This window comes from Leopardus geoffroyi, chromosome C1 (genome assembly GCF_018350155.1).
Source record: "Leopardus geoffroyi isolate Oge1 chromosome C1, O.geoffroyi_Oge1_pat1.0, whole genome shotgun sequence".
NCBI classification, from domain to species: domain Eukaryota; kingdom Metazoa; phylum Chordata; class Mammalia; order Carnivora; family Felidae; genus Leopardus; species Leopardus geoffroyi.
In genome coordinates, this window is record NC_059328.1 from 106,527,988 (window position 1) to 106,549,371 (window position 21,384).

The 21,384-nt window shown below is 44.8% G+C and overlaps 1 pseudogene; it reads right to left on the reverse strand.

Moving 5' to 3' along the window:
- Positions 1 to 1,960: 1,960 nt before the first annotated feature.
- On the reverse strand, positions 1,961 to 21,367 carry LOC123598715 (annotated as a pseudogene).
- Between the last annotated feature and the right edge of the window lie 17 nt (positions 21,368 to 21,384).

A 21,384-nucleotide genomic window follows, 5' to 3' on the forward strand; every position in this document is an offset into this window, starting at 1 on the left:
GGTGGTGGTGGTGATGATGATGATGATGGTGGTGGTGGTGATGATGATGATGGTGGTGGTGATGATGGTGGTGGTGGCAGTGATGATGATGGTGGTGATGGTGATGATGATGGTGGTGGTGGTGGTGATGATGATGGTGGTGATGGTGATGATGGTGGTGGTGATGATGATAATAATGTGGTGGTGGTGATGATGGTGATGGTGGTGGTGGTGATGATGGTGATGGTGGTGGAGATGATGATGATGATGGTGATGGTGGTGGTGATTTTTGGCAGTTTCTGAAAGACCAAACAGATTTAATAGGGAAGTTTACAGATTTTGTCCCCCTGCTTTCTGTGTTTGGCTGCCCCAGAAGACTAGAATATAAATATTTTCATTATGTCCTGTGAAGGTTTTTTTGCTTGTTTGTTTGTTTAAGAAAAGTTTTACTGGGGCACCTGGGTAGCTCAGCTGGCTGAGTGTCTGACTTTCAGTTCAGGTCATGGTCTCGCGGTTCGTGAATTTGAGCCCCGTGTCAGGCTCTGTGCTGACAGCTCAGAGCCTGGAGCCTCCTTCAGATTCTGTGTCTCCCTCTCTCTCTGCCCCTCCCCTGCTCATGCTCTGTCTCTCCCTCTCTCTCAAAAATAAATAAACATTAAAAATTTTTTTTTAAATTAAAAAAAGAAAAGCTTTACTAATGTGTTATTATTTCAGTAAAGTTATTGCAACAGGTGTAAAAGGCATACATTATCACAGGCTATAAAGTAACAAAGGAATTTTATACAATTAAAATATTACACAGACTGATGGGATTTACTGAATAACTAACAGATCCATAAAGGAAACCAAGTCTGAAATATGAAATCCAGTAGCACCTAGAGTATCTCTGAAAGTAAAACTTTTAACTGTTTCATTCTTTCCTAATATATTTTTTAACTTTCTCCCAAATACAGTGCTCTCAAACCCCAAAGATGAATGAAGGGCGTAATAAACACTGAAACCAAAAACATATCACCAGAAGAACTATAAACACGGACTCGGACTTAAGAGTTTTAGTTGGAACTCACTGAACTTACTGTACTTGAACCAATCCTAGGATTTCTGTGCACTGAATACTGTATATGAGGAAGGTCTCTCAATCATAAGGTTTGCCAGTAGGGACAAGTTAAAAATTAGGAATATACGGTATTATTCCTATCAAATATTTTTTTCATAATTTATGTTTATAACAAAACTATAATTAAAATATTTATTATACTTGCTTATTACACATTCAGGGACAGGGCAGGGACATTTATGTGTTTGATAGTTTAGCATCCACTTTATTGTGCTTACTTATTTTTGTAAGGAACACACAACACATACTACATCCTCCCAACATTCAAGGTAATGCAATAGCAAAATTCTCCAAAGAAAAATAACTGGAAATTGCACTAAATACTGTTTTAATTAGGAATATTGCTATAACAAAACAAATAACATTATGCATTATTTTTCCAATGAGCTTCAGTTGGAGAAACTGAACAGCAGAAATTGATCTTTAAGATTTTGGTCATGCAAAACTGGTAATTCTCTGAGATCTGGGAGATGCATCAGCAAAACCACAGACACAGCCTACCTTTCACCAAAATCCTGGAGAAAAGTATTTTCTGACTTTGGGGGAAAGAAGACTGAACGCTGGCTAAGATGGGACTTGCTGAAGTCTCGAGCCACCTGGGAAGCTGGCCCCAGGAATGAGAGAACCACCGTCCTGGTGGCAGATGAGAAATTAGCTTTGTGTTGAGCTGCCTAATGGCTTATTTTAACAGCTGTAAAAAAAAATATTTTTTTACATTTATTTATTTTTGAGAAAGAGCACAAGTCGGGGAGGGGCAGAGAGAGAGGGAGACACAGAATCTGAAGCAGGCTCCAGGTGATGAGCTGTCAGCATAGAGTCCAACACGGGGCTCAAACTCACAAGCCATGAGATCATGACCCGAGCTGAAGTTGGCCACCCAACTGACGGAGCCACCTAGGTGCCCCTCAATGGCTTTGAATAAAAAAAAAAGTGAAATGCTTCATTGTGTTTTCTCAGAAACTAATAAAAAGATTACAGAGTCCTACACAGTTTGGAGACACAAAGTGGATGCTGAGTGACTAGAGGTCACTCCAGGTGTGGAATTTTAGAAAGTTAGTCCTTGGGGTAAATGGCACCATTGCTCTGGCAGCAGAGAGGAGGTAGGGGACACTCTGTGATCGGCCAGTGGATAGATGAGGGTCCCAGCTGGAGGAGGGATCTTTAGTTCTAGGTTTATCTCCCACTGCTCACACCTCTGTCTTCATAAATGGTGATGTCAATAACTCGAAGTCCTCTCTCAATAGGATCTGTCGGGGGAGGCCTTGGAAAGCATATATCTTCTCACTCTCCTACTGGGACGCTGTCTCCAGAACCTTCTCATAATGGGTTTCCATGCGTAAGAATATGGGGAAGCCAAAACAGCCTTCAAGATGTGATTGGCCCCCAAGCTTCTCTGCTTCTGCATAAAGGTTACTTAGAGTTCGAATTGTTTTTTCAAACTGCTGCCTATCAATCCAGCTCTCCTTGGTCTGGAGCTGGCAGTGTGTGGTGCTGCTGTCGTCTTGCTGAATGAATACCTTCCCAGACACTGGCGCCTGCCGCGACCTCATGGCGAGGACTGGCTGGGCCTGCCGCCTCCTCGGCCCTCCAGCGGCAGTCACACCGCCTATGTTGTCCTGTTCTGTGAATGTTTGAATGAAATTTATTCAAAGATGCGGAAACCAGGTTTCTCATCGTTTCAAGTCTCTGGGTCTAGCCAAAAATGCCAACATTTAAAATGCAGACTTTTACACAAAACAGGCCGAGGATCTCCAGATAAGTAGAAGGATCTGGGAACAAGTCACCTTTATGCCTATGCAGCAGCTGTTGGCTGGAGCCAGAGGTCATGCTCGTCCCAGGCCTCCCCTGGTACCTGGCAACCCTCCATTCCCTTGCCAGTCTCTATGTGTGATACTTGATTGGGAGGATGGGACTCGAGGAGGAAACAGGAGAGAAAAGAGGAATCTTAAAGAGGGTACATGGACTGTAGAGGAATCGGAGGAAAAGGGGAGTAGGAAGAAGGAGGGGCCTGATCCCAGGAAGGTTATCAGGAGCCTCAGGTTGGCGGGTTTATCCTGATTCCAGGAAGAATCAATAGCTGAACCTGAGAAAAGAAATCCTTGTTTCATTGCCCGAAAGCTACGTGGGACCTGGCTTACCACCCATGCACAGCCAGACTTCCCTTGTAGATGGTACACCCCAGTGGGATCAGCATCTCTTGTTGCCTGACTAGAAAAGTAACACTGTCTGTGAAGTAATAGAAAATATATATAGTGGTCTCTGCCCCTGGTTCCTGAACACAGCTCCTAAATCCATAGGAATTTTCTGGGTGATAGGAATGTCTTTTGTTCTAATGAGGCAACTCTGGATAATGAGTCTCCTGATAGCTTCAGGATGGGGGCCAGTCACCAAAAAGACCAAACCAGAATTAAAAGCTTGGAACTTCCAGTCCCTGTAGGTTTTGAAACCCTTTGGGAGGGGTGCCTGGGTGGCTCAGTGGGTTAAGCACCAGACTTCAGCTCCGGTCATGATCTCATGGTTCGTGGGTTTGAACCCTGCATTGGGCTCTGTGCTGACAGCTCAGAGCCTAGAGCCTGCTTCAGATTCTGTGTCTCCCTCTCTCTCTGCCCCTCCCCCACTCAAGCTATCTCTCTCTCTCTCTCTCAAAAATAAATAAACATTAAAAAAGAAAGAAAGAAAGAAAGAAAGAAAGAAAGAAAGAAACCCTTGGGAGCTTCCCTGGTGTAATCTGAAACCAGCCCATAAGGGAAGGGCAATGAGAGACCCAAGAAAGAGGCAGGCCACGCCAGGTTAGCAGGTGGCAGTTTTAAGAAGCAAAGGGAACTTATAGGAGAGGGTAGTCTTGGGCAGCAGCAGGACAAGTGGATCCCCACACCCACCTGCCACATTTTAGGTTGAGAGAGAAAGCCCTTAACTGGAGCCAATCATGTATACTATGCAGGCGTTTTCAAAACCACATCATTACTCAAAGCTGTGTCCTTGGAGCAGCCTCTAGGAGTAGTAAAGGCAAGTGGAACCCACATTCCAAGGACAGGGGAAGGGGTGGGGACCTCTGATCACCGGGGTCCAACTTATGGGTCAACTAACAGTCACGTCTTCTTGATGACCTTCCCCAACAGGTCCCACCCTCCATTCTTCAGGAAGGGGACAGGGGCTGAAGACTGAGTTAATGATCCATGATGCCTATGTGATGAAGCCTCCATAAAAGCACTAAAAGTACAGGGTTTGGAGAGCTTCCAGGTTGGCACACCCCAACTCCATGGGGATAGCAGTTCCTGTGCTTAGGACCCTCTCAGACCACACCTCTTCACCTGGCTGTTCATCTGTATCCTTTATCATATGCTTCATTATGTAATAAACCAGTAAGCATAAGTGTTTCCCTGAGTTCTGTGAGTGGTTCCAGCCAATGATCAAATCCGAGCAAAATGGTCATGGGAACCTCTGATTTATAGCCGAGTCAGACAGACATTGTAAGCAACCCAGGAACCCACCACTTGCCATTGGCATCTGAAGTCTCGTGGGACTAAGCCATGAACCTGTGGGGTCTGCATCTAACTCTGGTTAGTGTCAGAGCTGAATTATAGGACATCTAGGTGGTGTTGCAGAGACTTGCTCGGTGTGGGACAAGGCCATGCATCTGGCGTGAGAAGTGCGGTGCAACCATGAAGGAGAAACACAAGAGAATTTTCCTGTAGGCCTTCTCCCCCTTGAGTTGTTTCACAATTTTTGGTTAAATCAACTGTTAAATATTTACATCATTATGATTACGAAAGTGTTGTTCTCACACTTGCCAAGTACCAGTTACACATCCTTTCTTTTTTTTTTTTTTTTCAAGAATTTTTTTTAACGTTTATTTATTTTTGAGACAGAGAGAGACAGAGCATGAATGGGGGAGGGTCAGAGAGAGAGGGAGACACAGAATCCGAAACAGGCTCCAGGCTCTGAGCCATCAGCCCAGAGCCTGACGCGGGGCTCGAACTCACGGACCGCGAGATCGTGACCTGAGCTGAAGTCGGACGCTTAACCGACTGAGCCACCCAGGCGCCCCTACACATCCTTTCTTGTATAACTTTTATTTTCCTTGAGTTGATGATTACCAAAGTTCAGCTGGATGCTACTGTCCAGGGCAATACGAAAAACTGAAGGGGCTGTCCAGTGGGTCAACCTCCATCTCCCAGCTGGGTGGGAAGAGATCCAGAAGACAGAAAAGAAAAGAAATAAAGACCTGGCAATGTCTGTGATATTTAAGAGCAGTACAATGGGATCAATGGTATGACAGATTAAAGGTGACTAGAAATAAAGATATCTGAGGACAACATTTATGCTGATGGCAAAACCATAGGTGTGATCCTGCAGTCAGTGGCTGGAGTAGAATGAAGGAGTTTGTTCTAGGCCATTTAGGGAGAGAAAGACTTGGAATGTGGAGAAAGTGCTACTTTCTCCCCTTCTGACTCTTTTCCCCACCATTCCACACATGTCATGGATTCCCCGTGCAATACTAAGACCCTTGCAGATGTGGGCTGGGACGTCAGCTATGCAGGAAGGTGGAAAGGTATTGGCCGGTGCCTCGAATGGGTTTTTTTCCCAGCATGAATTTTGGCCCCAACCCTTCTTCTGTGTGAACTCAGCTCAGGAAAAACAAAGAAAACTCAGCTCAGAGGAAAGAAAGCATCTCCCCAGACCTGGACCCCCTGGAGATGCAATTAGAAAAAAGAGAGAAGTCAGTCAACATTCAGCATAATTCAGAACTCCCGTTGGATTTTGATTTAGCCTATTTGCCTGCTTGGTTCACTTTCTGTTTGGGACTCATGGGGAAATGTGGAGTCTGGGGGTTTCTCTCACTGCGATATGACCTGTCCCCAGAGGCATATCCTGGGCCAGACCTGACAGGTAGGTGGTCCACAGGAGAACCAGCAGTGGTGTGCCCATCAATAATTAACAACCACTTCCTGCGGGGGTGTGGTGGGGGGGACCTCTAACTGGTAGCTTTTGCCAACTTCTGTGGTAGAAATATTCCCACAGCTGGCTGATTTCAAGCTACCAGTGAAACCACTTACCCTGACTGTGAGGCAGGGGAAAGATGTATACAGTTGGCTCCTGCAAGGTGGTAGGAACTGGCTCCAGCACCCACTGATCTAGGAATTTCTCTGGTGTGGCGCAAAGCAACAGAGGTAACCAAGGCCTGGTAGTTTCCATGGATCACTTCCTGGTCTCAGGATCCTTTCTTCCTTTTAGCAGCTCCCAAATCTAAATTCATAGCCACCCCTGTCTCTTTGGGAGTTCCCTTTCATCACGGAGAAGCCCTTAGTCTCCCCAGCCTGCCCTCCTCCCTTGCTCCCACTAAACAAGTTCACAGGACACTCTTTGCTTAGAGATACAACTGTAAATCACTAAGAGGAAACAGAAAAAGAGCAACACTTCCAAAAACCTTACAAAGTCCTCCTCAGTTTGGGGGCCTTGGAAGCCCTCTCAGACCATTCCAGACATGTGGTGGAGCTCCCTTGATGGGGGCCAGCCGGCTCCCTCCTGTGATGGTGGGTTCCAGGCACTTTGGAGTGGTTTGTCAGGGTGGCCCCATCTGGCCTTCCTGGATGAGGCAGGGACTTCCCTACTAGACTTCCTAGAGGTCTATGAACTCATTTCTTCCTGAAGACTTGGCTCTTGGGCTCACCCCTGCAATTTCTAGAGGGGTCCCAGACTGCTCGTGCCCTCTTTGTGACTGATCTTCAGACTGCTCAGGCTGGCCCTGACCTCAGGGAAGGGTGGTTTCTTGACCTTCTTCTGAGCCAAGGGTCAGGGGCCAGGCTGAGTGATGGGAAACTGAAGGATGCTCAGAGGCGGCCATCCTGGTCTTGCTCCACTCAGGAGGTGCTATGAAAGGACACAGGCCCAATTACCAGCTTTCCTAATTTCTCTGGAAAAGTCAGTACAAATCCAGGCTTTTATGTTATGTGAAACCTTTTTCTTTTTAAAGTTTATTTTGTTTATTTTGGGGGTGGGGAGGGGAAGGGAGAGAGAGAGAGAGAGAGAGAGAGAGAGAGAATCCTAAGTCGGCTCCATGCTGAGTGTGGACCTCCCATGACCCTTGATCATGACCTGAGGCAAAATCGAGAGTTGGACACTTAGACTGAGCAACCCAGGTGCCTCTGAAACCTTCTAACTTTTAAATGTTGCAACTAATTTATAAACATACTGCTGGAGCCAAACTAGACGTCTCCGACTGGATCTTGTCTGGCAGGCTGCTGATTATGCCACCTGGTCATAAGCTCGTTCCCCGCCCTTCCTGCTCTTCTGCCCAAATCCCATCTCTCTGACTACCCCCAGAGCAGTCCTTCGTTTATGGTTTCCTCCGGGAGGTATCCTGAGATTCATTGTACACCCTGGACTCCCACAGCCGGCCTTCGGAAAGGAAAATACGTGTCATGTATTGAAAGTGATAAATCAGTTGCCTTGGCGTTTTTGCTTCATCCAGTTGTTAAGGGTTTTGGCCTGCGGGTGGGATGGGTGAATGAGCGGCTTGGGGAAATGCAGAAGCTTAGCCTCAGACTAGTCAACATGGGGGCGGGGGTGAAGAGGAACCCTGTGCTCACCAAACCTGGGCACAGGATGGAGCTAAAAGAAGCGGTTGCTAAGTGCTGTGCCCAGAAGGGCCCTGAGCAGGTGCCACCCAGAGAAGAATAACAGAGGGTGAACAGGGCTGTGGTGGAAGGCCCGGGGCCCAGGGGAGCTGGGTGGCTGACAAGCAGGGGCTGGCTCCAGGTGCCACTGCCCGGTATGATCACTGCACTGATGGTGGGGGTCCCAACAGAGTACAGGTAGGGGATGTGCCAGGACTGATGGAACCTGAGCTCCCCTCCCTCCAGATGTGAGAGCCCCTCCCACAGCTCAGCTGGAGTTACCTATTTGTGAACTACCAAGAGGCAGAGAGCCACACCCTCGAAGCTCAGAAAGTGACAAATCCTGAATGGGTGTGTGGGCACACTCAGGGTGGGGCTCACAGTTCCCAGCGAGGCCTGTACTTGAAATCCCTTCTTCTTCAAACCTAGACAGTCACTTGAGAGGTGGTACCTTCAAATCAATGGGACTACATGGTGTCACTGGCAAATCTGCCTTACTAGTTTGGGGCATGAAGTAAGGTCACGTTCCATTTCCAAAACACATCAAATGGCTAACACTGCTCCCATGATATCCTGAACCGTTTCTCCCCTGAAAACTCAGAAACAGGGATGTCACTGTGTGTTGAACTGGCTCCGTGGCCAAGCCTGTGAGCCCTCCAAACATAGGTGATGGTGACTTCACCAGCTTCTGGGGGGTGCCCAGTGCTCTGCTTTCCTCAGGTCACGGCCATCCTGGTGGCAGAGAGCGTGTCAGTCACATGGGCAGCCAAGGCCTGTGGCCCTGACTGGGTGGCACTCCTACTGACCAGTCACAGCAGGGGCTAAGGTGAGGTGACATGTGAGGTAACATGTGAAGGCAAGTCTTCTTCAGGCCTCCAGGAGGAACCTCCTCTAGGCCTTGGGAGCATGCTCACTGGGTGATTCAGCTGCCCAGTGCCCCAGAGGAGGCCTTGAACAGTGCCCTCACAGGGTAGGCTCCTAAGGCTCTCCCACCTCAAGCTCCCACCTCTGTGCTTCTCAAGCAAGGAACCCTCTCTTTTTTGGGCAACTTCCCCTGCTAACCCCCTGTAGCCACCCTTCTCCACCTCCCTTTCTCCCCAGCCGGGCCTCAGACCTCCACTTAGTCCACATGAGGGAGGCCCACTTACTTCTCCAAATGCTTCCCATCTGTCACTAGCGTTCTAGAACCCATAAACCCTGGATGATTAGCATCTGAAAAAACCAGTTCTTCCTCTCCTGGGGACTAGTAGGGCTCCATCTACACATCTCTGGGAGATGACAGGAACCATTCCATTCTTTGAGTGTCAGGTGAAGATTCAGTTTCATACTGAGCCAGCCTGACCTTGGATTCCTTCTTCGACGCCAGGCTGTCCAGGAGTGTCTGGCGTTGGGGCTCTGCCTTGGGTTCTGTCTATGAAAATTAGTAAAGAACCTGTAGAAAGATCCTTTCCTGAGGCCGGGGCTGCTGGCTTTCAGTAGGCCATGGGAGCTCAGGAGACGTGGGCTCTTTAGAGGGCAGCTCTCCTGTCCATGGCTGGGCATTGGGCACTGGGCACATGGCATCACCACTGTGCCTTGGTGGTCCTGCCAGCAAAGAACAATATTGTAGCCGCTATGGTGTAGAGTTCCTTGGCTTAGAGAAAGCCTTGCTCCCTCCCTGGGGCCCTCTGCTAGTCTGAGGTGGCCTGGTTCCTGGACACTGTGAAGGCCAGTGCTTTACTCCCTGCCCCTGCCTTCTGCAGCTCCAGAGTCACCTGGCTGTTATAGTGCACACATACACAGGGGCAGGCACGCCCACCCTCACAAACGTACTATGCATGGCCACACACGCTCATATATGTGCACATGTGCTCACACAGATGCACTCACGTATACACAGATATGGGTATATATACATGCACACAACACACACATGGGTTTGTGTGTGCATGTCTACCCATTCACATACGTAAATCATACTGTACACATGTATATGCAATGTACACACGGGTGTACACACACTCACAAACACATACACAGATATGGCCATACACATGTATACAGAGATACGAATGCACATGTATGGATACACATGGCGTTTGCATACATACTCCCATGCATACATGCTCACTTGCACACTCACATAAACACCACACATGTGCACATATTCACACACACGCATACACACCCACCTGTTTACATATTGTGATATTGAGAGGTATTGTGCCATGTATTGTTCATCATAGTTTAAAGTTTTGCTTCTCTTTTAAGATGTAAATATTTTAAATATTCCTGGCAAAAAAACCCAAAACCAAAAACAGTAAATATTCCTGTAAAGGGTCACACTGGAAGCAGTTATTAGTTATTTTATTTCTTAGTTTAACTGGGAACCTGAAAGTAGGTTTTGATGAGGAGAAGGGGGACAACAACTCCGAGTCTGAAATTATGGAAGTAACATTTCCTTGGAGGCACAATTTTGTCAGGTACCCTGTCCCTGAAAGGGCATGGCTAGACCAGACAGAGTGACTTCTTTGAAGCGGAACTCCTACAGAGCTTCAGACTGTCTGATTCTGGAGGTGCCTCCAAAAGCTTTTGGTTTAAGTCCCTCACCTTAGAGAGGGAGAAACTCAAATTCATTGAGGTTAATCAAGTCTCCTAGGTTGTGTTTCCAAAATAGATCTGAATCTGTCTACTTCTCTTCCCTATGATCCACGTGCCCTGGATTTTATTCCAGGGCAAGACTGATTACTTAGGTTATGTGCCCTTTCCTTAGGCCAATGTCTGCAGTCAAGGGGATCAAGGGGATGAAGAGACTAGGGCTGGCCTGGTGCCTGCCCCCCACCCCCCGGCTGTGACTGGGAGCCCTCCACACACAATAGAATCAAAGGAAACCTAAAAGGGTTGCCTGCCTAGTCAGCATGGTTCTGTTAGCAGGAGACCAGGAGGCAGGGATGTGAGCAGACCAAAAAAACAAAAAACAAAAAACAAAAAACAAAAAAACAAAAAAACTGATGGCCATGACTGTATCTTAGCAATTGTCTAGAATGTTCAGCCTCAGAGTTTCCAACAGAAATAAACACAAAGGTCAGTTGTGATGGGCGAGGGGCAGCCGAGGGGGGGAGTCCCAGTGTGAGGACTGTGTTTTGGGGGGAGCAGGGATGGAGTGCAAAGTAAGAGGAGGGGTAACGGTGATCACTCTCTGCTGAGGCTCATTAGATGCGTTACAGTTCAGATTGTCTTTAACTCTAGAGTTAGCGCTTCAGAAACTTGGGGACGTTGGTGTGGCATGTTACAAATGGATAGAGGACCTGGGTGACTTTGTGGAAGTTTTTTTTTTTTTTTTTTTCCACATTTTAGATATGACTGAGGTGGACATTCTCTTAAAAAATTTTTTTTTAATGTTTATTTATTATTGAGAGACAGAGAGAGACAGAGCATGAGCATGGGAGAGGCAGAGAGAGGAAGAGACACAGAAGTCTGCGCCATCCAGGTGCCCCTCTTTCTTTCTTTTTTTTTTTTTTACTTTGAGAGTGAGAGAGCATGCATGAGTGGTAGAGGGGCAGTGAGAGAGAGAGAGAGAGAGAGAGAGAGAATCCTAAGCAGGCTCTGTGATGTCAGCAAATAGCTGGACTCAGGGCTTGATCTCACGGACCATGAGATCATGACCTGAGCCAACTGAAATCAAGAGTGGGACACTTAACCAACTGAGCCACCCAAATGCCCCAAAGCTGTATTTTTAAAATAGCGCATTCCTCATGAGGATGTGAGGTTTAAAAACTTTTTTTTTAATGTTTGTTTATTTTTGAGAGAGAGAGACAGCACAAGCAAGGGAGGAGTAGAGACAGAGGGAGGCAGAGGATCCGAAGCAGGCTCCGTGCTGACAGCAGAGAGCCCCATGCGAGGCTCAAACCCACAAACTGAAAGATCATACCCTGCGCCACCCAGGCGCCCCAAGGATATGGGGTTTAAAAGAGTAAATCCATACACAGAATTTAGCACAATGCAGAGAAAGTGTTCAGTAAAAATGTGTACAGATCCCCAGGTAGAGAAGTGATTTAAATAGGACACTCTTGCCCTTACAGAGAAGACAAAACCTGCTGAAACTTGGCTTCTGTTGGCTGGGACTGGACTCTATGCTCATCTAAGGAGACGCTTACACCATGACTTAGAGCCTCTGGCTGGTGGAAGAGCTTGGTAAGTAAATGTCCTTTTCCTTGTAGCTCATTTGCCCAGGCTGCCTCAAAAGAGAAGTCCTCTGGCAGCCTACCATCTGTCAGGGTTTGTCACAGGGAAAGAAAGTCAGAGCCTGGGCCTCAGAGCTTGACAGCTTGGGTTCGAATCCTGACTGTGTACCTTTGAGCAAGTTAGGTAGCCTCTGTGTGCCCCTATTTCCTTATCTGTAAAATGGAGTAACCTTAGTCCTTAGTTCTTGGTTGTCATGGGTTGTCAATACACATCTGAGCCCACAGGACACAGTAATGTGTTAAGTGTTTGGAGCTTAAATAAGCATAGATAGCTATAGTTAAGGAATCTCTCTCTCTCTCTCTCATATATATATATATATATATATATATATATATATATATATATATATAACTTATATGAGATAAACTCAACATACAATTACCAGAGAAGTGCCTGGTGAGTTAATACAGCAAAACATTAGCCATTTCTGGTTGACATACCACCCCATTTCTATCTCTGCTAGTGGAATCTTGTCAGACTGGCAGAGGGACAGGCACAGCCAAATCACCCTTCTCTCCACCCCCTCACGCACTCTTCCCCTGCAGCTAATGTCATGTGAAGCCTAGAGAGTCAGTGTGGAGGTAGGGAGGCAATTTGCATAAGGATCTTGGGAGTTTTCTAAGATTCAAAGTGTTTGAATCATGTCTGAAAGTACCCTGGTGGAGGAGGGAGATGCGGGGGGGGGGGGGGGGGCAGGAGGAGAGAAGGGCAGGTAGTAGGCAAGAATAGGAAGGGGAAGAAGGGGTGTGTAAAGTCAGAGCCATAAGATGGCTGGACTCTAAAGCTGGCTCCTCTCAGCCCTTTGGGTGCCAGAATCTGCAGGCCACAAGTGGCCACATGCATGACCACAGCTGAAGAGCTTTGTCTATCCATAGAGTGCTGTAGCACAAAGAAGTGAGCCTCACTCTGGGAAAAGAATGTCCTCTTCTTGCGCTGTGCCCCAGAAAGTAGTGGTGGCTGTTGCCATGGAAGGAAGGTGGTGCCTGGGTAGCCACAGTAACTGTGGAAGAAAGACAGGGTCAGTGGGGGGCAGGCCTCAGTCACCACAGTGAACTAAGGGTCCACTGGAGAAATAACAGAACACCAGCTGCAGAGACTGGGTCCCTCAGTATCCCTACCCATTGTTTCCCATGTTAGGAACTAGGCCTGCCCCCTTGGTGCCAGGTGGCTCCTGGCTTCTTGGACTTCCAGCAGGAAGGAGGAGCAACCCTGGGGTGGGTAAAATCTGACTCACTCGCCTGCACAGGTTAGGGGCCACTTATATGCATCTTATATGTTGAACTCAGGGCACATTCCATTAGACTAGCATTCAGTACTCGGAATGCTGTGTGCATAATTACAAATGACATTCAGGAAAATGAAGGTCCCAGCTGGCTCCCCTTGGAAAAATGTGGCCCGCCTTGAACTGTGGTAGCCCACCCACCTCCTGTAAACCCTTTCCTGCCCTCAGCCTTGTGCTTCCAGACAATGGCAATCTAGCCAAGTGCAGAAATGGGACAGGGGAGGAAGGGGCCAAAACCTGAGGGCTACCAACTTCCAAGTGGAGCAATCTACACTGACCTTAAGAATCTTCCTCCTTGGGGTGACTGGGTGGCTCAGCCGGCTGAGCATTTGATTCTCAGTTTCAGCTCAGATCATGATCTCGCGGTTTGTGGGTTCAAGCCTATGTCGGGCTCTGTGCTGACAGTGTGGGGCCTGCTTGAGATTCTCTCTCCCTCCCTACCCCTCCACCACTCACACTGTCTCTGTCTCTCTCAAAATAAATTAAAAAAAAAAAAAAAAAAAAGAATCTTCCTCCTTGGGGTGACTGGGTGGCTCAGCTGGTTAAGCATCTGACTTCAGCTCAGGTCATACATGAGTTCAAGTCCCACATTGGGTGGGCCCATGCCCCACTTCAGGTGAGCCCTGCTTCTCTCTCTCTCTCTCTCTCTCTCTCCCTTTCTGCCCCTTGTGGGATTCTCTCTCCTTCTCTCTCCACCCTTGCTCACTTGCACCCTGTCTCTAAAAAAAAAAAAAAAAAAAAAAAAAAAAGAATCTTCCTCCTTGGGGTGACTGGGTGGCTCAGCTGGTTAAGCATCTGACTTCAGCTCAGGTCATACATGAGTTCAAGTCCCACATTGGGTGGGCCCATGCCCCACTTCAGGTGAGCCCTGCTTCTCTCTCTCTCTCTCTCTCTCCCTTTCTGCCCCTTGTGGGATTCTCTCTCCTTCTCTCTCCACCCTTGCTCACTTGCACCCTGTCTCTAAAAAAAAAAAAAAAAAAAAAAGAATCTTCCTTCTTGGGGCAACTGGGTGGCTCAGTGGACTCTTGATCTCAGGGTCATGAGTTCAAGCCTCGCCTTGGGCTCCATGCTGGGTGTGGAGCCTACTTTAAAAAAAAAAAAAAAGTACCTTCTTTCTCAGCACCTGTGCAATAGATTTTAATGCAAGGCTTTTGCCCTCATCGGCTGATGGCATCTTGAGTTGTCCCCGGGAGAAGCAGTGTTAAAGATGATACGCAGAGGGGCGCCTGGGTGGCGCAGTTGGTTAAGCGTCCGACTTCAGCCAGGTCACGATCTCGCGGTCCATGAGTTCGAGCCCCGCGTCGGGCTCTGGGCTGATGGCTCAGAGCCTGGAGCCTGTTTCCGATTCTGTGTCTCCCTCTCTCTCTGCCCCTCCCCCGTTCATGCTCTGTCTCTCTCTGTCCCAAAAATAAATAAACATTGAAAAAAAAAAAAAAAAAAAAAAAAAAAAAAAAAAAAAAGATGATACGCAGAGTCTATATCCTTTCATGAATCAAAGGGACACAAATTGGCCCATAAGACTTATCTAGAGTGGTTCAAGCCTACAGCAGTACAAGGATTACTAAGACAGTGATAGCTATTACTTAAAATCATACTTTTCCAGACACTGTATAAACACGATTGCCTTACCTCCTTTATTTATTAGATACTACTGATGGCCATATTTTACCAGTAAGCAAACTGGTTAAATAAATTTCCCGAAATCACAGAGCCACCCCATGAAGTAGGTACTCTGATTATTACCATTTCATAGATGAGGAAGCTGAGGCAAACCTGGGATTTGCATCTGGGTCATCCTGACTCCAGATCCCAAGCCTCCAACACCAGGATTTACTGTCCTCCTGTCGTTCCAAACCCAGGCACAGAAGTGTATAAGTGTGATGGATGGAGATCTGGAAGAAGGCAGAGGAGGACGGACATTTCCTTGATCACTGATTCAAGGCCAGGGTTTTCAAACTTGAATTTTGTAAACTTTATATTTTATAAAGAATGATACCCCAGTCACGAAATTGGTAAAGTTTTCATCATAAGGCAAATTTTGATAGTAGTGTATTGTTAGTGTCCATTTTAGGGTCAGGAAAAAAAAGCCCTCTGAAAAAATAACAATACCAAGTATGTAAATGTCAAGGGCTGGGGGTGGATGTTATAAAGCTGTAATTAGCTGTGTACCTTCGCTGAGTCAGGAGCACGAACTTAATAAGTGTTCTAAGTAGACAACACTCAGGCTGTTGATTCCCTCTCTGAGGTGGCTTACTGTTCTCAGGAAAAATAAATCTACTACCACAGGTAAGGACACATGTGACAAAGAAAAGGAACTGGAAACAAGATTCAAGAATAATAGCCACCTCAGGGTCGTCTGGGTGGCTCAGTTGGTTAAGCGTCCGACTTCAGCTCAGGTCATGACCTCGCGGTTTGTGAGTTCGAGCCCCACGTTGGGCTCTGTGCTGACAGCTCGGAGCCTGGAGCCTGCTTTGGATTCTGTGTCTCCCTCTCTCTCTCCTCTCTCTCTGCCTCTCCCCTGCTGCACTCTTATCTCTCACTCTCAAAAATAAACATTAAAAAAATTAAAAAAAATAAGTAAATAAAAAATAAAATATCACAAACTCTTGGTCTACTCTGTGATTTATTTGCTGCCAATATTTAACCCTTTTTTTCCTTTTTAAAATTTTTATTAATTTTTTCATTTAGTTTTTAATTTACATCCAAGTTAGTTAGCATATAGTGCAACAATGATTTCAGGAGTAGATTCCTTAATGCCCCTTACCCATTTAGCCCATCCCCCCTTCCACAATCCCTCCAGTAACCCTCTGTTTGTTCTCCATATTTAAGAGTCTTATGTTTTGTTCCCCTCCCTGTTTTTATATTACTTTTGCTTTCCTTCCCTTATGTTCATCTGTTTTGTATTCTAAAGTCCTCATATGAGTGAAGTCATATGATACTTGTCTTCCTAATTTTGTTTAGCATAATACCCTCTAGTTCCATGCACATAGTTGCAAATGGTAACCCCTGTTTTTGTTTCAACATCACCCCCAGGCTTTTATCACAAGTAAGTACAGTGTCTACTCAGGAAATACCACTCTGATATCAGTCCATTAATTAGATCTGAAAACTTGCTACATAAAAATTCTCCTAAAAATCTTGCTTCATAAAAATCTTCCTACCATTATCTAGCTTGGGATCATCTGTGCCACTAGCATTTAAATCACCTAATTCTCAGGGCGCCTGGGTGGCTCAGTTGGTTAAGCGTCCGATTCTTGATTTCGTCTCAGGTCATGATCTCATGGTGGTGAGTTCGAGCCCAGCGTTGGGCTCTGTGCTGACAGTGAGGAGCCTGCTTGGGGATTCTCTCTCTCCATCACTCTCTGCCCCTTCCCTGCTTGCGCTCTCTCCCTGTACACGCTCTGTCTCTCTCTCTCTCAAAATAAATAAATAAACTTAAAAAAAAAAAAAAAAAAGAATTTGAAGTTAAGGGGCACCTGGCACAGTAGGTTAAGTGTCCAACTCTTGATTTCAAATCGGGCCATGATCTCATGGTTGTGAAATCGAACCCCCGAGTCAGGCTCTGTGCTCAGTGTGGAGCCTCCTTAAGAGCCTCTCCCTTTCTCTCTGCCCCTTCCCTGCTTGCACATGCTCTCTTTCTCTCGCTCTCTCTCTCAAAAATTAAAAGTTAAAAAAAAAATTGAAGTTAAGACATCAGTGAGGGAACTTTCTGGCTTCTTATCAGTTTGTTAGATAATTAGGCAATTAGGTAAGATTCAGATCATTGTACTGAAAGCTTTTTAAGAGTTAAAGATAAGTTGAATGAGGTTGAAAAAGTTTTGCTGGCGGGAATGGAAGCTGTCTAGAATGCCTAGTTGTCTGGGCTGAGAAGGAAGGAGTGGAAGAAAATGAAAACTTCATAGTCACTTACCTCGGCAATTTTAATTTCTCCAAAGCAGTAAAATAAACAAGATCTACCAGGTAACCATTTATCACAGACACAAGATTGATACATTTTCTAGCCCACTTACTTTTTTTTAACAATTGAAATAATTTTTTAGTATCAGTAAAAATCATAGTTTTGCTTTCATCAGAAAAACCTTATTATAATAGTATTTTTAGGGAGATTAATGAAATGTAGACGTGGTTTTGTCCTTGTAACATGGCTAATAAAGGACTTCTGGTAGTACCAATAATAGCTCTGCCACTTACTTGTGCTTTGCTTGTATTTGCATTGTGTTATTTAAAGAACAGTTTTATTGAGATAGAAATTATATAAAATATTATTCACACATTTAAAGTGTATAGTTCAATTTTTTTTTGCATATTACATTGACTTTTAAAAGTTGTGGGGAAAATATATGCTCAATCAATTTTCAACAAAGCAGGAAAGAATATCCAATGGGAAAAAGACAGTCTTTTCAACAAATGGTGTTGGGAAAACTAGACAGCAACATGCAGGAGGAATGAACCTGGACCACTTTTTCACACCATACGCAAAAAGAAATTCAAAAGATCTAATAGTGAGACATGAAAACATCAAAATCCTAGAGAACACAGGCAGTGGCCTCTTTGAAATCGGCCATACAACTACTTACTAGGTATGTCTCTGAAGGCAAGGAAGCAAAAGCAAAAATAAACTATTGGGACCACGTCAAGATAAACTTCTGCACAGCCAAGGAAACAGTCAACAAAACTAAAAGGCAACCTACAGAATGGGAGAACATATTTGCAAATGACATATCTGATAAAGGGTTAGTATCCAAAATCTATAAAGAACTGATACAACTCAACACCCAAAAACCAAATAATCCAATTAAAAATGGGCAGAAGACATAAATAGACATTTTTCCAAAGAAAACATACAGATGGCCAACAGACAGATGAAAAGATGCTCAACATCATTCATCATCAGGGAAATAAAAATCAAAACTACAATGAGACATTACCTCACACCTGTCAGAATGGCTAAAATCAACAACACAAGAAACAACGGGTGTTGGCGAGGATGTGGAGAAAGGGGAACTCTCCTGCAAGTTGGTGGGAATGCAAACTGGTGCAGCCACTCTGGAAAACAGTGTGGAGGTTTCCCAAAAAGTTGAAAATAAAACTACCCTGAAATCCTGCAAGTGCATTACTAGGTATTTACCCCAAAAGATACAAAAATACCAATTCAAAGGGATATGTGTATCCTGATGTTTACAGCATTATCTACAGTAGTCAAATTATGGAAGAAGCCCAAATGTCCATGGACTAGTGACTGGATAAAGAAGATGTGGGCAATTTTATACATATATATATATATACATATATATGTATATATATATACATATAATGTATATATATACATACATATATACATACATTATATACATATATATATAATGTATATATATATGAGTAATGGAATATTACTCGGCCATAAAAAAACACAATGAAATCTTGCCATTTGCAATGACGTGAATGGAGCTAGAGAATATAATATTAAGTGAAATAATGTAGAGAAAGACAAATACCATATGATTTCACTCATATATGCAATTTAAGAAACAAAAGAAATGAACACAGAGGAAAAAAAAGAGATAGGCAAACCAAGAAACAGGTTCTTAACTATTGAGAACAAACTGATGGTTACCAGAGGGGAGGGAGTGAGGGGATTAAGGACTTAAATGGGTAATGGGGATTAAGGAGTGCCTTTGTTGTGATAAACACTGGGTATTGTAGGGAAGTGTTGAATCATTAAATTGTAAACCTGAAACTAATATTACACTGTACATTAACTGACTGGAATTTAAGTAAAAACTTAAAAAAATAAATAAAACCACTTACATAAAAAAAAGTTGTGGGAAAAAACATGTAACATAGAATTAGCCATTTTAACCACTTTCAAGTGTACAATTCAGTGGCATGAATCACATTTATAATATTGTACAACCATCATCATTATCTATTTCTAAAATATTTTATCACCCAAACAGAAACCATATCCATTATGTAGTAACTCCGCATTCTCAGCTCTCCTCAAGACTCTGGTAACCTTTAATCTATTTTCTGAATGACTTTGCTTATTCTAGATATTTCATACAAGTGGAATCACACAATACTTGTCTTTTTGTGTCTGACTTATTTCACTTAGCATAATATTTTCTTTTTTTTTTTTAACGATTATTTATTTTTGGGACAGAGAGAGACAGAGCATGAACGGGGGAGGGGCAGAGAGAGAGGGAGACACAGAATCGGAAACAGGCTCCAGGCTCTGAGCCATCAGCCCAGAGCCTGACGTGGGGCTCGAACTCACGGACCGCGAGATTGTGACCCGGCTGAAGTCGGACGCTTAACTGACTGCACCACCCAGGCGTCCCTAGCATAATATTTTCAAGGTTCATCCATGTTGTAGTGTGTGTCAGAATTACCTTTTTATGGCTGAATAATATTCTTAAATATTCTTTAATATTCTTAAATATGTATATATATATATACATATATATACACACATACACACACACACATATATATAATATATATACATATATATATATATATACACACACACACGCACCACTCATCTGTTCATCAATTCATCTGGTGATGGACATTTGGGTTATTGCTACCTTTTGGCTATTATGAATAATGTGGCAAGGAACATTGGCATCTAAGTATCTGAGTCTCTCTCTCTCTCTTTTTTTTAATGTTTATTTTTGAGAGAGAGAGAGAGAGAGAGAGAGAGAGAGACAGAGCATGAGTGGGAGAGGGGTGAAGATAGAGGGAGACACAGAATCTGAAGCAGGCTCCAGGCTCTGAGCTGTCAGCACAGAGCCTGACGCAGGGCTCGAACTCACAGACCACAAGATCATGACCTGAGCTGAAGTTGGACGCTCAACAGACTGAGCCACCCTGGTGCCCCTGAGTCTCTCTTTTTAATTCGGTGGGTATATATTGGTGGTTCATATGGTAATTCTGTTTAGCTTTTTGAGGAACTGCCAATTGTTTTCCATAGCGGTTGCCCCATTTTACATGGCTTTTTGTAAAAAAAAAAAGAAGGAAGGGAGAAATGTTGGCAAAGATGTGAAGAAACTGTAACCCTCGTATGATGCTGGTGGGGATGCTCATGAATGGGATTAATGCCCTAATAACAGAAGATCTAGAGAGATCTCTAGCCCCGTCCACCAAGTGAGGACACAGTGAGGAAGTACCAGTTATGAGCCCATAAGCCAGCCCTCACCAGAGGGTGACTGTGCTGTAACTTGATCCTGGACTTTCCAGGCTCCAAACCTGTGAGCAATAAATTTCTGTTGTATATAAGTTACCAGGTCTGTGGTGTTTTGTTATAGCAGACTGAATGGATTAAGATATCTAGGAAATAAATATGGGCTTCTTCCAGTGATGATAAACTATGTTGTTAAGACACAAGGGACAGTTTATATTAAAAATGGTACAGCTGTTGGGCGCCTGGGTGGCTCAGTGGGTTGAGCGTCGGACTTCTGCTCAGGTCATGATCTCATGGTTCGTGGGTTCGAGCCCCGCATCGGGCTCTGTGCTGACAGCTTAGAGCCTGGAGCCTGCTTCGGATTCTGTGTCTCCCTCTCTCTCTGTCCCTCCCATGCTCATTCTCTGTCTCTCAAAAATAAATAAACATAAAAAAAAATCGTACAGCTGTTTATTCTCTAGGATCCAGAGTTGAGTTATTCATTCCAATAGGAACTAGCTGCACTTCCTACTGTAGCCAAAAAGATTTGTTTGGATACAATAAAGCTAGCTTTGTAATTTATTTATTTATTTTTATTTATTTATTTATTTATTTTATTAAAAAAAAATTTTTTTCAACGTTTTTATTTATTTTTGGGACAGAGAGAGACAGAGCATGAACGGGGGAGGGGCAGAGAGAGAGGGAGACACAGAATCGGAAACAGGCTCCAGGCTCTGAGCCATCAGCCCAGAGCCTGACGCGGGGCTCGAACTCACGGACCGCAAGATCGTGACCTGGCTGAAGTCGGACGCTTAACCGACTGCGCCACCCAGGCGCCCCTAGCTTTGTAATTTATAACACACACACGCACACATACCTCATTACTTCTTTTGGTTTTCTGGCATATCCAAGTTTGTGGTAAGAGTTTCAGTATGAGTTTTCTCTCCAGGCAGCAACGGGGCAGACATGCTTGTGCATGTGCTTGTGCTTGTGCACAAGG